The sequence below is a fragment of the Schistocerca cancellata genome, chromosome 11 (assembly GCF_023864275.1).
Source record: "Schistocerca cancellata isolate TAMUIC-IGC-003103 chromosome 11, iqSchCanc2.1, whole genome shotgun sequence".
Lineage (NCBI taxonomy): Eukaryota > Metazoa > Arthropoda > Insecta > Orthoptera > Acrididae > Schistocerca > Schistocerca cancellata.
This window is the reverse complement of record NC_064636.1, coordinates 90,132,702-90,146,036: the sequence shown is the minus strand read 5'-3', so window position 1 is coordinate 90,146,036 and position 13,335 is coordinate 90,132,702.

Genomic DNA, 13,335 nt, shown 5'->3' with positions numbered 1-13,335 from the left:
CTTAGCATGTAAGCTGTCAAAGAATGTGTTTGCTATAAATATGATTAGCAAATATTGTAAGGACATATGTGTACTAAAAACTGCTTATCATGCCATATTCTCATCAAACTTAAACTATGTTGTAGAAATATGGGGTGTAACAACTCAAGCCAACCTAAGTACATTATTAATACTACAGAAAAAAGTTATCAGAATTATCTGTGGTGCCAAACCTCGAGAATCATGTCGGAATCTGTTCCCAAAATTAGGTGTGCTTACATTATAGGTGTATACATATTGAAAGTTATATTGCTTGTGAAAACAATAAATCCAAATTTCAACTGTGATCTGCACCAATACGATACATGGCAAACGTTCAGATACCATGTAAATAGTCACAGAACAGCTTTATATGAAAAAAATGCACTTCATGCTGGGCTGAAGCTAGCCAATGCCCTACCAAAAAGTCTCACAACCCTTCCTACTGACAAATTAAAAGATCAGCTAAAAAGAATTCTAATTGAAACACTTTTTATTCCCTAGACAAGTATTATATCTGTATGAAAAGTGCTTCATAAGTATGTCAAGCTCATAGTTTTAAGTAACCTACAACTAATATAATGTTGATAAAAACAATATTTGTAATATTGTGATTGTATACTACCAAATGTAAAATCCATCAAAATGTAAAATTTATTAATACAAACAAATCTTTAGTTTGTAATTTATAAACTGACGTATTCAGAAGAATAATCTGTATGATGTCCTGAAACTGTATTATTTCTAGGGATTGTATTTGATTATTTGATGTTGAATAAACATTATTATTAACGTGTGGGAGACTGTCACAGAGATGATGAAGGAACTGAACTGGAAGAGTTTTGAAGATAGACATAAAATATCCCAATAAAGTCTATTAACAAAGTTTCATGGCTTTAAATGATTACTCTAGGGATATAATAAAACCCCCTACATATCGCTCACAGAGGATCGTGAAGATAAGATTAGAATAATTACCACACACACACACACACACACACACACACACACACACACACACACACATTTATTCTTCCCATGCTGAATGGTACAGAAAGAAACCCTAATAACTGGTACAATGGGATGTACCCTTTGTCATGCACCTCATTTTGATTTTGCAGAATATTGGTGCAGCTGTATAGATGGAAAAAGTATCAGTGATCATAGGGCAGCTAAACAATTTCAGTTCTTACTATTCAACTGTTACAGATAAATTAGTGAAGGGAAAAACTGGAAATCCAACCTATACAACCTTGAAAGAACTTTTATGTACTGAAATAAGTAATCTAGCAATGTTTTTGAGTACAGTAGGCCCTACTGAACTACTAGGTGAAGCTATGCGTTCTGGCCCTAAATGGGCCCAACTGACTGCTGCGTGATCCTATGCCAGTGGCATCTTTGATGCAGTACACCACACCCCTGGTTGTTGTCAGGTTGCTTGACCTGGGAACTGTTACTGTTCAGTCAAGCTGCTCACCACAAGCCTGAGTGCACCCCCTTCCAATCCTCCCACCAAGGGAAATCCAAGGCAGTACCAGGAATTGAACCCAGTTCCTCAACACGGTTTCCAGCTGCACTGACCACTCAGCAACGAAGGTGGACAGCTGATCTAAATACCTTCAATTCACTGAAGAGTAAATATACAGTGAGTATCAATGACAGGTCGGATTATGTTATAAAAGTATTAGCAAGATGCGTACTCACTTCTTAGTTAGATATCTGCAATTCATCTTTATTAAGTAGCATGTTCCCAAAGCAGCTAAAAATGGCAAAAGTAGTACCCCCATATAAAAATTGTCATCAACATTGTATGAGTAGCTATAGGCCTGTGTCACCACTGTCAGGGTTTTTAAAAAGTACATATTAAAAAATGTCCCTTTCACAGTTGACAGTTACTTTCATTCAACCTCATAAACAATGTATTAAAAGCAATGGAATATCACATAAAAATGTCAGGATTATTCTTGTTGTGTGACTTAACAAACACATTTGATATGATTGGTTATTCTGTGCTCTTCAGAAAACTTGAAAGATATTATGTAAGAGGCTTGCTAAATAACTATCAGTAGATTAAATTGTATTTGGAATATTGCTTTCAAGCAATAGAAATAAAACACACAGAACAAAATGAACTCTAGACTCACCTTCCAGAACCATGTGTACTAAGTCATGGTGTTTCACATTGCTCAATTTGAGATCCTTTGTTTTTAATTATTACACATAAATGACTTCCTATTACACATTAGCGATTGAGACACACTACAGTTTGGAAATGATACCTGTCTACTGATCAGTGGAAATAACAAAGAAGATCTTGTTGCATTTGCAGAAAATATCACAAAAGAAGTGTCCAAGTAGCCTACCAAGAACAGACTAATAATAAATCCCCAGAAAATAGTATCCATGAATTTGCATGCAGATCAAAATAAAGGTAGGACACAACCAATAATGTGTATGGATGACCAGAACATAAGTGCTGTTTCTGAAGGTAAATTTCTTGGGATTCATATTCAAGAAAATCATAAATGGGTTTCTCATATCACATCCTTAAATTCAAAACTAGCAAAAATGAATTCTGCAGTAATAATTATTGAAAAATACTAGTGTCGAAAATAATTTGGGTTGTATACTTTGCTCATCTACATTCATTACTGAGGACCGCCATCATTTTCTGGGGATGTGTACATCAGTCCAAAACAGTTTTAAGGAAATAAAAGGTACTCATAAGAATAATGAAACAGACAGGCAGGAGAAAGCCATGTACACTTTTACTAAGATCTAAAATTCATACACCTCCCCTGCACTTAAAGACTGGAAGTCAACAAGAGGAAGGGCAATGTCTGTCTGTTTGTTAATGTGTTTCTTACAGATCGATTTCAGGTACTGTGTAGCTATCTTCGATGTATTATATCCGAGTCTTGATAACTTGTTGTAAATATAATACCAGGTTATCTTCCATTAGGAAAGTGGGTGCAAAATTATAGAGTACAGCAATCAGTAATCCTTTTTTTGCAGGATTTATTACTCAAATCCAGATTTTGGCTAGTGCCTAGCCATTATCAGTGCACTATTTTCTAAACACTACTGTGAATGACACCCGAACAACAGGGAACTGATATGCATCGAGTTTAGAACATAGCGCATTGATAACGGCTAGGCACTAGTCGAAATCTGGATTTGTATAATAAAACCTGCAGAAAAAAGGATGACTGATTGTTGCACTCTATAATTTGTAAATATAACAGCAGATGGTACCACTTGACATGACAGGTAACAAACATCAGTAACACTGACAGCGTGGGCTGGACGTCACATAATTGCCTAGTTGTTTGACAATCATAAGCTGGTATAGTTGCATTTAAATACTGCTGCTCCTTTCTGGTTTCATGGTAAAGACAACGTTTCTGGGTCATGACAAATGTGGGCTGAGATGACAAGTTAAACTGATGTTTATTATCTATAATGTCAAGTGTTATGACGTGCTATTACATTTATGAGTCATCATTACTTGGAAATATTAAATAGATTAAGAATGTATGGCCAATGACATCTTTCCTTCTATCACAAATCTGTTGCTACAGACATGAAGAATGCTGTTCCTGATGGAAACGAAACTGAATAAAATTTTTAAATCAAAACAAAACTCTCAATGTTTTTTATTCAAAACAAAACTGTCCACAATCAAGGTACCAGGTAAAGGCTTAGGCGGCGGGTACCAGTTCGTGTAGCAGCAGAGGCAGACGTGTCTGCTGTACTGCCGCACAGCTGGTACAGCGTGAGCTCGATGTCACACAGCTGTGCAGCAGTTCGATGATCTCGAGCTGTTTCATTTGCATTTAAATATAGTTGTCTCCTGCTGATTTCACAGCAAAGGCAGTGTTTTTGGATCATGCCGAATGTTCTGGGCTGGGTCAAAGACCCAGTTATCGTGATGCGACAATATTACCTCTCTGAAAGCTGGCCCAGCTTCAGCATGTGTCATCTGCTGATGCAGAGGCAGTTGCTACGCTGCTGACTGTACAGTCCACTGGTAAGCACCGACCGATATTGTCTGAGCCTCGATTCCATCCTGGTGCTCCATTGTAGTCTCAGACTTCCATTATAGCTGTATCCTTTACACTTGTTTGAAGTTGCATTATAGGAGTCTTTGGCAGATTGAGACTACTGATAGCTGTGAATCACTTGTAGGCCTGTCCATTGTGATATTATTGGATTTCAGACATTTTGCATATGAGAAAAGGACAGCCACCAAGCTGTAGTTTGCAGTGATACTAAGCATGACAACACGAGAGTAAAAAAAAAAAAAAAAAAAAAAAAAAAGAAATCTGTTTATAACGTTCGCCTACACCAAGACGCGCGGCCAGCGTTTAAAAGGTACTTTTAAATACTATGACTCGCTGGGCGCAGATATTTAAAATCATTGCCGCAGCGCTTGATAGCAAGAAGCTGCGAAACAGAAGAAAGAACAATTTATCATTTGTTAGGAAAATTCTAGAGTCTTTATAGTTGGTTGTACTTCTGGTCGCCGATATGTTAACATGTACTTCATTACCTTTGATGTTTGGTTGCCGACTTGTTAAGACATGTTGTGTAGCACCGCTACAAGTTTAGTGTGAAAAACCACGTTATCATCAAGAAAGAGAACGCTTTTGTAAACCTAGTGACGATAAAAAAATACTTACGCGCACGCCAGGACATTTAATTTTTACAAAATATCACACATACAAAAGCAGCGATTGTTGGACTGCTCCATGTATGAGAAAAACATAAAAATGTAAGTTTTGTATTCATTGTAAATTTGGTAATGTTTATAGTTTAACGCCTTTCTTTTTTGAGAATATACTTTTCCTCCACTGTACAGAAAATCTATGCTTATTCTTTTCTTTAAATTAACCACAAATAATGTTTATGTTTAAATGAACTTTGTTACAGGTTCGCTCTTTATCGCGGTGTGTCGATTGTATTTGGGAGACCATTAACATGTTCAATTTACGATCTGACAACTTTTTTTTACAAAATTTCACTGTTTTGCATTCATTTCCAATTTTTTTTTATTATTCAAATAGGTCCCTTAGGTAATTTCATTGAAGAGTCTGATTGCGTGAAAGCAATCCGGGTTAAGAGGTCATTTGAGAAACTATTTTCACACAATCAATCCGTACGTCTCCTAAACACAATCGAGAACCAACGCATCATCGATCATTCATTAATTTTTCTCTTTTTCCAAGTCGTACCAAGAAACGGAACAAGGAGAACTGCCGTGAGTACGCAATCTAGTGTTAAAAGGTTGCATTCTTTATCTTGTCGGCAAACATTGCCATGAATTATCAACATCAATGTTATATTTGGTTAAATGTGAAAAGCCAAACAAAAAACCTTTTAACGCTAGACCATCTATCATCGGATCTGTGTGGGCCACGGTCGAGTTTGGGCCCTCGATTAGTATGCTCCTGTTATCAGCAAACTTAAAAGTTTCTGGATCCTGTTTTAAAACTATCAGAAGATTATTTACACAGATTAGGTAAAACATTATGACAGCTGACCTACTATAAATATAAATCCGTCCAAGTGATAGCAGTGTCACCTGCCAAGGAATGATGTAGTCCAACACGTGCACGGTGTAAGTTGTATCGGTGAGCGTGCTGTCTGTGAGTACAAAGGGGAAGGTACACGATCTATCTGAGTTTGGCTGAGGGCAGACTGTAACGGCCCGGAGGTTCGGCACGAGCATTTCGGAAACAGCACGACTTGTCAGGTGTTCGAGGAGTACTGTGACAGGTGTCTTCGACACGTGGTGAAACTGAGGTGGAACCACGTCCAGATGTCAGCGGGTCGGGTGGTGTAACGGAACATATTAAAGGCTTTACTGTACCGAAGTATGCGATACCCTCCAAATTCAACCAGTTTAACGAGTATTTATGATTATAGAAAAGTTATTGTGTATGTTAACAATGATTGCGTAACATGTCTCCATAAACAGTCAACCCATTAAATTATACTGAATAACTAACCCACACAAAAGTTAATATCACTTGATCACTGATACAGCAAATGTCATCATGTAAAAACACTGAGTTCATCTTAAATAATTAATATGAAGTACGAAAAATAGTGTAGAACTTAGGTATTTTGGATCTCCTTAAATAAAAATCACCCAGTGAAACCTATTTGTTCACTAGGAGCGGGTTCACTTAGTATTCACGAAATCAATCCTGTTTTAGACGAAAACCAATGTATTTCTTAATAATTCATGTTAATTACTTATTTATGCAAATTAGAGAAGTCAAGTGACAAACTTCTAGAAAACGGACTTTTTGTAACAAAGAATTATTCTGTCAAGTCAACAAATCTATCTGTCATTTTAATAACATGTTAAATTATGTCACTCGATGCAAATTAATAACTTTTCTGCACAAATTATGATAACAGATGTACATGTGACTTGTAAACTATATCTCTTTTTAGTAGTTCTTTGACAATGTTATAAATACGAGCAGCAAGAAGGGTCGAGAGGCAGTCGGAATGTCACTTTGGTACAGCGTGTTTGTGTGTTATTGTTTGAGGTGGATAAACAATCCAAAGAACATGTAAAGGAAGTTGTGTTGTGTCATAGTCTTTGGTGGACAGTGGAATTAAGATGGCCACCAGAGAAATAAATATTTGAAGTTTACATATTTGTTGGTTTCGCTCATCCTTTATCATCAAAAGCACATAAAACAAAACACGGGACCGCATGTTTTTAACCCTAGACAACCAGATTTAGAGCCAGCATCAACATCGAGACACAGCAGTGATCCAGCAAGCAGCAGTGATTACTACAATGCATTGTAATGGCGTCAACCTAACATCAAGTGCTAACAAGCTCCGTAAATGGGAGTGAAATAGTGCGATTATAGCAATTAGCAATATCTACGACCAGGCGACCATCACAGTGGCCACCCCTCATTACAGATGTTGGACATTGTGGGCTGAGTAGACCGGTAAAATAAGACAGGTAGCAACCTGTGCTATCAGACGTTAATCTGAGCAGAGTACAAGTGTGTCTGAACATACAGTAGACCGAACACTCCTAACGACGGGCCTCTGCAGCTGACGACCCTTGCAAGTGCCAATGTCAACATTATAATGTCAGGAACTGCGACTGAAATGGATTCGTGACCATCGGCACTGGACGTTGGGCTAGTTGAAAAGCATTGCACAGTCTGATGAATCCCAGCCTTTCAGGGAACAGCTCCTTGACACCCATACTCCAGGATGGATACAAGCTGGTGGCAACTCCATTGTGCTCTGGGGAACTTTCATGTAAACATCCACGGGTCCAGTGGAGCTTGTGGAAGGCACCATGATGGCCAAGGAGTATTGTGCACTTGTTGTAGACCACATAGTTCATGATGTTCATGTTTCCTGATGGCAGTGGCATTTTTCAGCAAGATAATGCACCATGTCACAAGGCAAAGAGTGTGATCAGGTGTTTCAAGGAACACAGTGGCGAGTTCCTATTGATGTGCTGGGCCCCCAACTCTCGAGATGTGAACCCGATCAAACCCATCTGGGATGTGATTGGAAGTGGCATCAGAGCTCATCACCCCCCTTCCTGGAATTTACAGGAATTAGGTGACTTGTGTGTGCAGATGTGGTGCCAACCAGCCATTCGGCAGGTGGTCATAATGGTCTGGCTGATCTGTGCTTGTAGGTTAGAAACAAGAGCAGGCCCAGTACCAATCATTGTGGCACTCCATGTGTTATGTTCCTCCATTCTGAAGCAAATTTCAAGCGTGAGGTACAGTCTGTTAATGATACCCTTTGTTTTCTGTCATAAAGGTAAGGTCCCATCCATGCAAGAGACATGCCATTAATGCTGTAAAGCTTTATTTTGCAAAGTATAATTTTGTGTTCACAGAATATGACAATAAGATTTTTTTCTTGTGTAGCTCCACTAGCTAACACTTAATTTCTGAGGCCTTGTATTGCTTTGTGTGTGGATAATCCCTTATAAATGACAAACTGGGAGGCAGTTAACAAGTTCTCTTCAGTTAATTGAGTCAGTATTCTATCACATGCCACTTTCTCACTCACTTTTGAAAAGCCTGGAAGGAGTGATATAGTTCTGTAATTAGAAGTGATTTTCTATATTTGTCCAGTTTCTGGATGGGTGCGACAGCATATTTAAGTCTGTCAGGAAATATGCTCTGAGTGATTGTTCATAAGGATAATGCTATCGAACTCAGCAAAAGATTTCATAACTGTTCTGTAAACACTACAGCAAAATTACTCCTTCTTAGGGCCTGATTAATTCCACAATCAAATGATAATTAAATGGAAACCCTAGCTGCAACCAGGTGTTGATATACTTCATTGGGGACATGTTGAAAATGTGTGCCCCGACCGGGACTCTAACCTGGGATTTCCTGCTTACATGGCAGACAGTCTATCCATCTGAGCCACCGAGGGCACAGAGAATAGTGCACCTGCAGGGACTTATCCCTTGCACCCTCCCCGTGAGACGCACATTCACAACATCCGTAGTGCACCTAATAGATGTTTGCCCATCATCCTCATTACTCATGGCAGATTAATCTACCAAGTCCCGTACGAGTTTGGGCATAGCGTGTGCATTCACACAAGAAGGTCAATGGCTGGGAAGCCATATTTTTTAATTATATATGAAAGTAGTATCTGTTCCTGAAAGAACAGTTACCGTAGATGACCATGCAGCTTTGCTAGAATGAAATGATAATTAAATGGACACGCTAGCTGCAACCAGGCATTGATATACCTCTTTGGGGACATGTTGAAAATGTGTGTCCTGACCGGGACTCGAACCCGGGATCTCCTGCTTACATGGCTAGATGGATAGAGTGTCTGCCAGGTATGCAGGAGATCCCAGGTTCGAGTCCCGGTAGGGGCACACATTTTCAACATGTCCCCCAATGAAGTATATCAATGCCTGGTTGCAGCTAGGATGTCCATTTAATCATCATTTTATTCTAGCAAAGCTTCATGGTCATATACGGTAACTGTTCTTTCGGGAACAGGTACTACCATAATATATAATTCCACAATCTCCAAATTAATGTCTGTCAGCATCTGCACAAGTAAATCCAACTCGACGGTATTTGGTTGTTTATGACTGGGTGCACTGATTGCAGCTACTGCAAGGAAGTAGTCATTGAATTTGTTGACCAGCAATTTGTAAGTGTCACCATTTCTGCCAGAACATTCTTTCAGCATCCTATATGTCCTTGTACAGCCTCCCTCCCCCCCCCCCCCCCCAATTCAAATGCTACTTTTACCAGCCCGAGGGATTTTTTTTCTTTTTTTTTTTTTTTTGGCCCGTTTCACCATGTTCACCTCCAAACAACAGAACAGTATCACATGCTTTTCCTTCAGCTGTGCTTAACCTTTGTTTCTGTTCCCAAAGGCCAAGACCCATCTTTGGATGTGACCCTTTATTCTACCATTCCCTCCTTAAATTCCAGACTGAAAAATCTGTACTCTTTACCCACCTTGCCCTTGACAAATAAACTGCCTCTGCAAACTGCCATTCCTGACAACTGCTTTCTCTCTTGAAAATCCTACCTCTCAGCCCCTTAATGTGCTAGCACACTCGGTGCAGTTCTCCTTGTAGGCAGCCATAAACTTGAACAAAACCTCTCACTGTCTTAAGAATCTGTGTAGCCAATTGCTCAAACACCTCAATAGTTGTGTCCCGCTCCTACATCTCCTACACCAATCACCACCTGGAATGTGTCCAATTTGTTTCCAATGCTCTCCCACAGGGTGCTATCCTCGTTATATACCATCAACACAACTTTGCTTTACACAGATACCTACATACACATGGTCTCTCTGTCCTAGAACACCACCTCTTCCAACAGTTGCCTGATAGTCTTTCTAAAACTTCCTTTATTGTCACACAAGCCAACTCCGGCCCTACCCATAACTACTTCACATTTGGGGACCAGACCTGCAAACAAATCAGAAGCAAAGCCATGGGGACCAGGGCACCCCATTCCTATGACAACCTTTTCATGGGTGCATGAAAGAGGCGTTCCCCAAGACGTATAAGGTACCCCTCCCCTTGGTTTGATACACATTCACCAACAACATCTTTGTGTTCTGGACTCGTGGTGAAGAACAATTTCTCCTCCTCTTCCTGCAAAAACTTAACTAATTTTCCCAAATCAAATTCACCTGGTCTTTCTCCAAACCCAAAGCAAATTCCTTTCATGCTGACTTAGGCCTCACTGAAGCTCACATCCAAACCTCACTCCATATAAAACCAACAAATAACCAACAATACCTACACTTTATGAAAGCTGCCACCCCTTCTACATCAAATGCTCCCTTCCCTACAACCTAGGCATCTGCATCTACATCTAGAGAGATACTCCACAAGCCAATGTATGGTGCGAGGTGGAGGGTACAGTGTACCACTGCTAATCATTTTGTTTCCTGTTCCACTCGCAAATAGAGCAAGGGAAAAACGACTGTCGGTACACCTTTGTATGAGCCCTAATTTATCATATCTTCTCTCTGTGGTCCTTACACGCAATGTATGTTGCTGGCAGTAGAACCATTCGGCACTCAGTCTCAAATGCAAGTTCTCTAAATTTTCGTAGTAGTGTTTCTTGAAAAGAGTGCCGCCTTCCCTCCAGGGATTCCCATTTGAGTTCCCAAAGCATCACCGTAGCACTAACGTGTTGTTCTAACCTACCAGGAACATATCCAGCAGACCCTCTCTGAATTTCTTCAATGACTTACTTCAATCTGACCTCGTACAGGTCCAAAATGCTTGAACAGTACTCAAGAATAGATCACACCAGCATCCTGTATGTGATTTCCTTCACAGGCGAATCACTCTTTACTAAAATTTTCCCAATAAACTGAAGTCGACCATTCGCCTTCCCTATCACAAACCTTATATGCTCATTCCATTTCATATCGCTTTCCAACATTATGACCAGATATTTAACTGACTGGAGTGTATCAAGCAGGTCACTAGTAATACTGTGTCTGAACATTACAGGTTTGTTCTTCCTACTCACCCTCATTAACTTACATTATTCCACATTTAGAGGTAGCTGCCATTCATCACACCAAATAGAAATTTTGTCTAAGTCATCTTGAATCTTCATGCAGTCATTCAGCTTTTACACCTTACTATACACCACAGCATCATCAGCAGACAATAGCAGATCGATGCTCCTCCTGTCTACCAAATCATTTACGTACATAGAAAACAACAGCAGTCTGATTACATTTCCCTGGGGCACTCGTGACAATACTCTCATCTCTGATAAACACTCACACCTGCAGCAAAAGTATCTGCTCCACCACAAAATCCCTCAACGTATACACCGACACTGGCAATCTCTCTCAGACTGCCCTCAACTACAGCTACCTCACAGATTTTATTCACAAACAAAACTCCTGGGCCATTTGATACACTCTCCCTCTCGTTAATGCAGTTCTCACTTACAAAAGAGTGACGACGGACCCCTCTTCATGCCCAGGACCACACAGGCCTCAAATGCTTCTACACTTCATACATCTACATACACACTGCTTAAATCACTGAATAGAGCACGACAGAGGGCAATTTTTACCATACTATTAATTTCCTGTACTAATCCACTCGCAAATACAGTGAGGAAAAAACAACTGCCTAAAAGTGTCAAAACAAGCCCTAACATCTCACATCTTATTGTCTTGGACCTTGTGGAAAATGTACTTTGGCACCAGTGGATTCATTCAGCAGTCAGCCTCAAATATCGGGTATTACTTTATGAAGCCACAGCTACAACTTTTTCAAGTTGAGTCCTCAAATGGGATCCTCTCTCCCTTATATCTTTCTCACACCACCCAGTGTCACCTTCTAATGCCCTCCTAATATCTGTACCATCCTAGTCAGACGATATGACATTCCCAAACCATTACCCCTACCCCAGTGTTCCTGCCCTTGCGACTGTCATAGTGTAAATCCTTCCCCGTGCACCAACCAACCACCACCTACTCCAGTTCCACCATTAGTAAATCCTACAATATCAAAGGCAGATCAACTTGCAAAATCATGCATGTTGTTTATCAATTAACTTGTGTCCACTTGTGAAGGCATTACTAATTATGCATATAAATTTTTTTTCGTGATTTTCTTTAGCTTTCTATTCTTTTTCTTTTGTTCATATGGGCATTTCTAAATGTGATTATGTAACATTCTACTGTGGTTTTTAAATGTAAAGATGTAATTGTGATTATTTCGTTTGCCAATGGATAAATATGTTTCTTGCTTTGTACCTGTGGTAAAGTTTGTTACGTTCTCTTTTGGAATATTATTAATTGTGAAAAATGCAGTCAATAACATTTATAAAGATTTATGTAATTTACGATAACGATATAATATCTATAGACAGGGGACAGCGATAGTGATATCGATAGTCTAAAGGTTGTTGTGTAGTAGAGGGGATGGTGGATGGTGTGTCTGTGAAGCGTGCGCGGAAAAATAGTTCTGTGTTTTACGAAAAGCATACGTAATTGTATGGACAGTGATACCGAACTATCAGATTGTTACTTCTCTTTACCACTGCGGTATGTAATGCCATCGCCAGCGAACGTTAAGAGCAAATAAACCGGACTATGAAAGTGCCGCTAACAGTACTTTGTTGAGGCCGACACGAACAGTGCTTTTATGCGAATGAACTTTGCTGGTATTGGTTTTGGGTGGTGGAACTGTTGTCTATCACATTCTACCAAGTACCAAGCCTTGAAAGTGTGTGCAATATAAATGACTTTCAGTGACGTTGTCGAAGTTTGAAATGCGAGAACAGAGTGGACATTGTTTACGGTGTGCTTCACACACAAGAACAATTCTATGAACTGTGTATTTGTGGCTAAAACTATATGAATGTGACGAACTGTGTAATTATGGACGATAGCGTCACGGACAGTGCATAAAGTGTAAAAACAAGCGATGTCTACGTAATGTACTTTGAAAGAGAGGACATGTCAACAACGGTCGCATACTGGCGTCTTGTGGTTTGTTAATCATCACGGGGTTAGTGATACAGCTGTGCCGGAACTTTATTTGCGTTTCGCCGGAGAAGATTAAACAGCGGAACTGCCTGTATCCTGCTCTCATCATCGTAACCCGCCGACATCGTGCTGCCCAACGCAACGCTTCGTATGCAACAAAAAGTTAAGAGATTTCGCCGAACGCTATCCCCTGACCTAGAAACTTCCTTTCTCTATTAAAAGTATAAGAATTACAGACTCTTTTAACATAAATTCTTTGTTTAGTTTATGTTTGCTTTCTGCTAA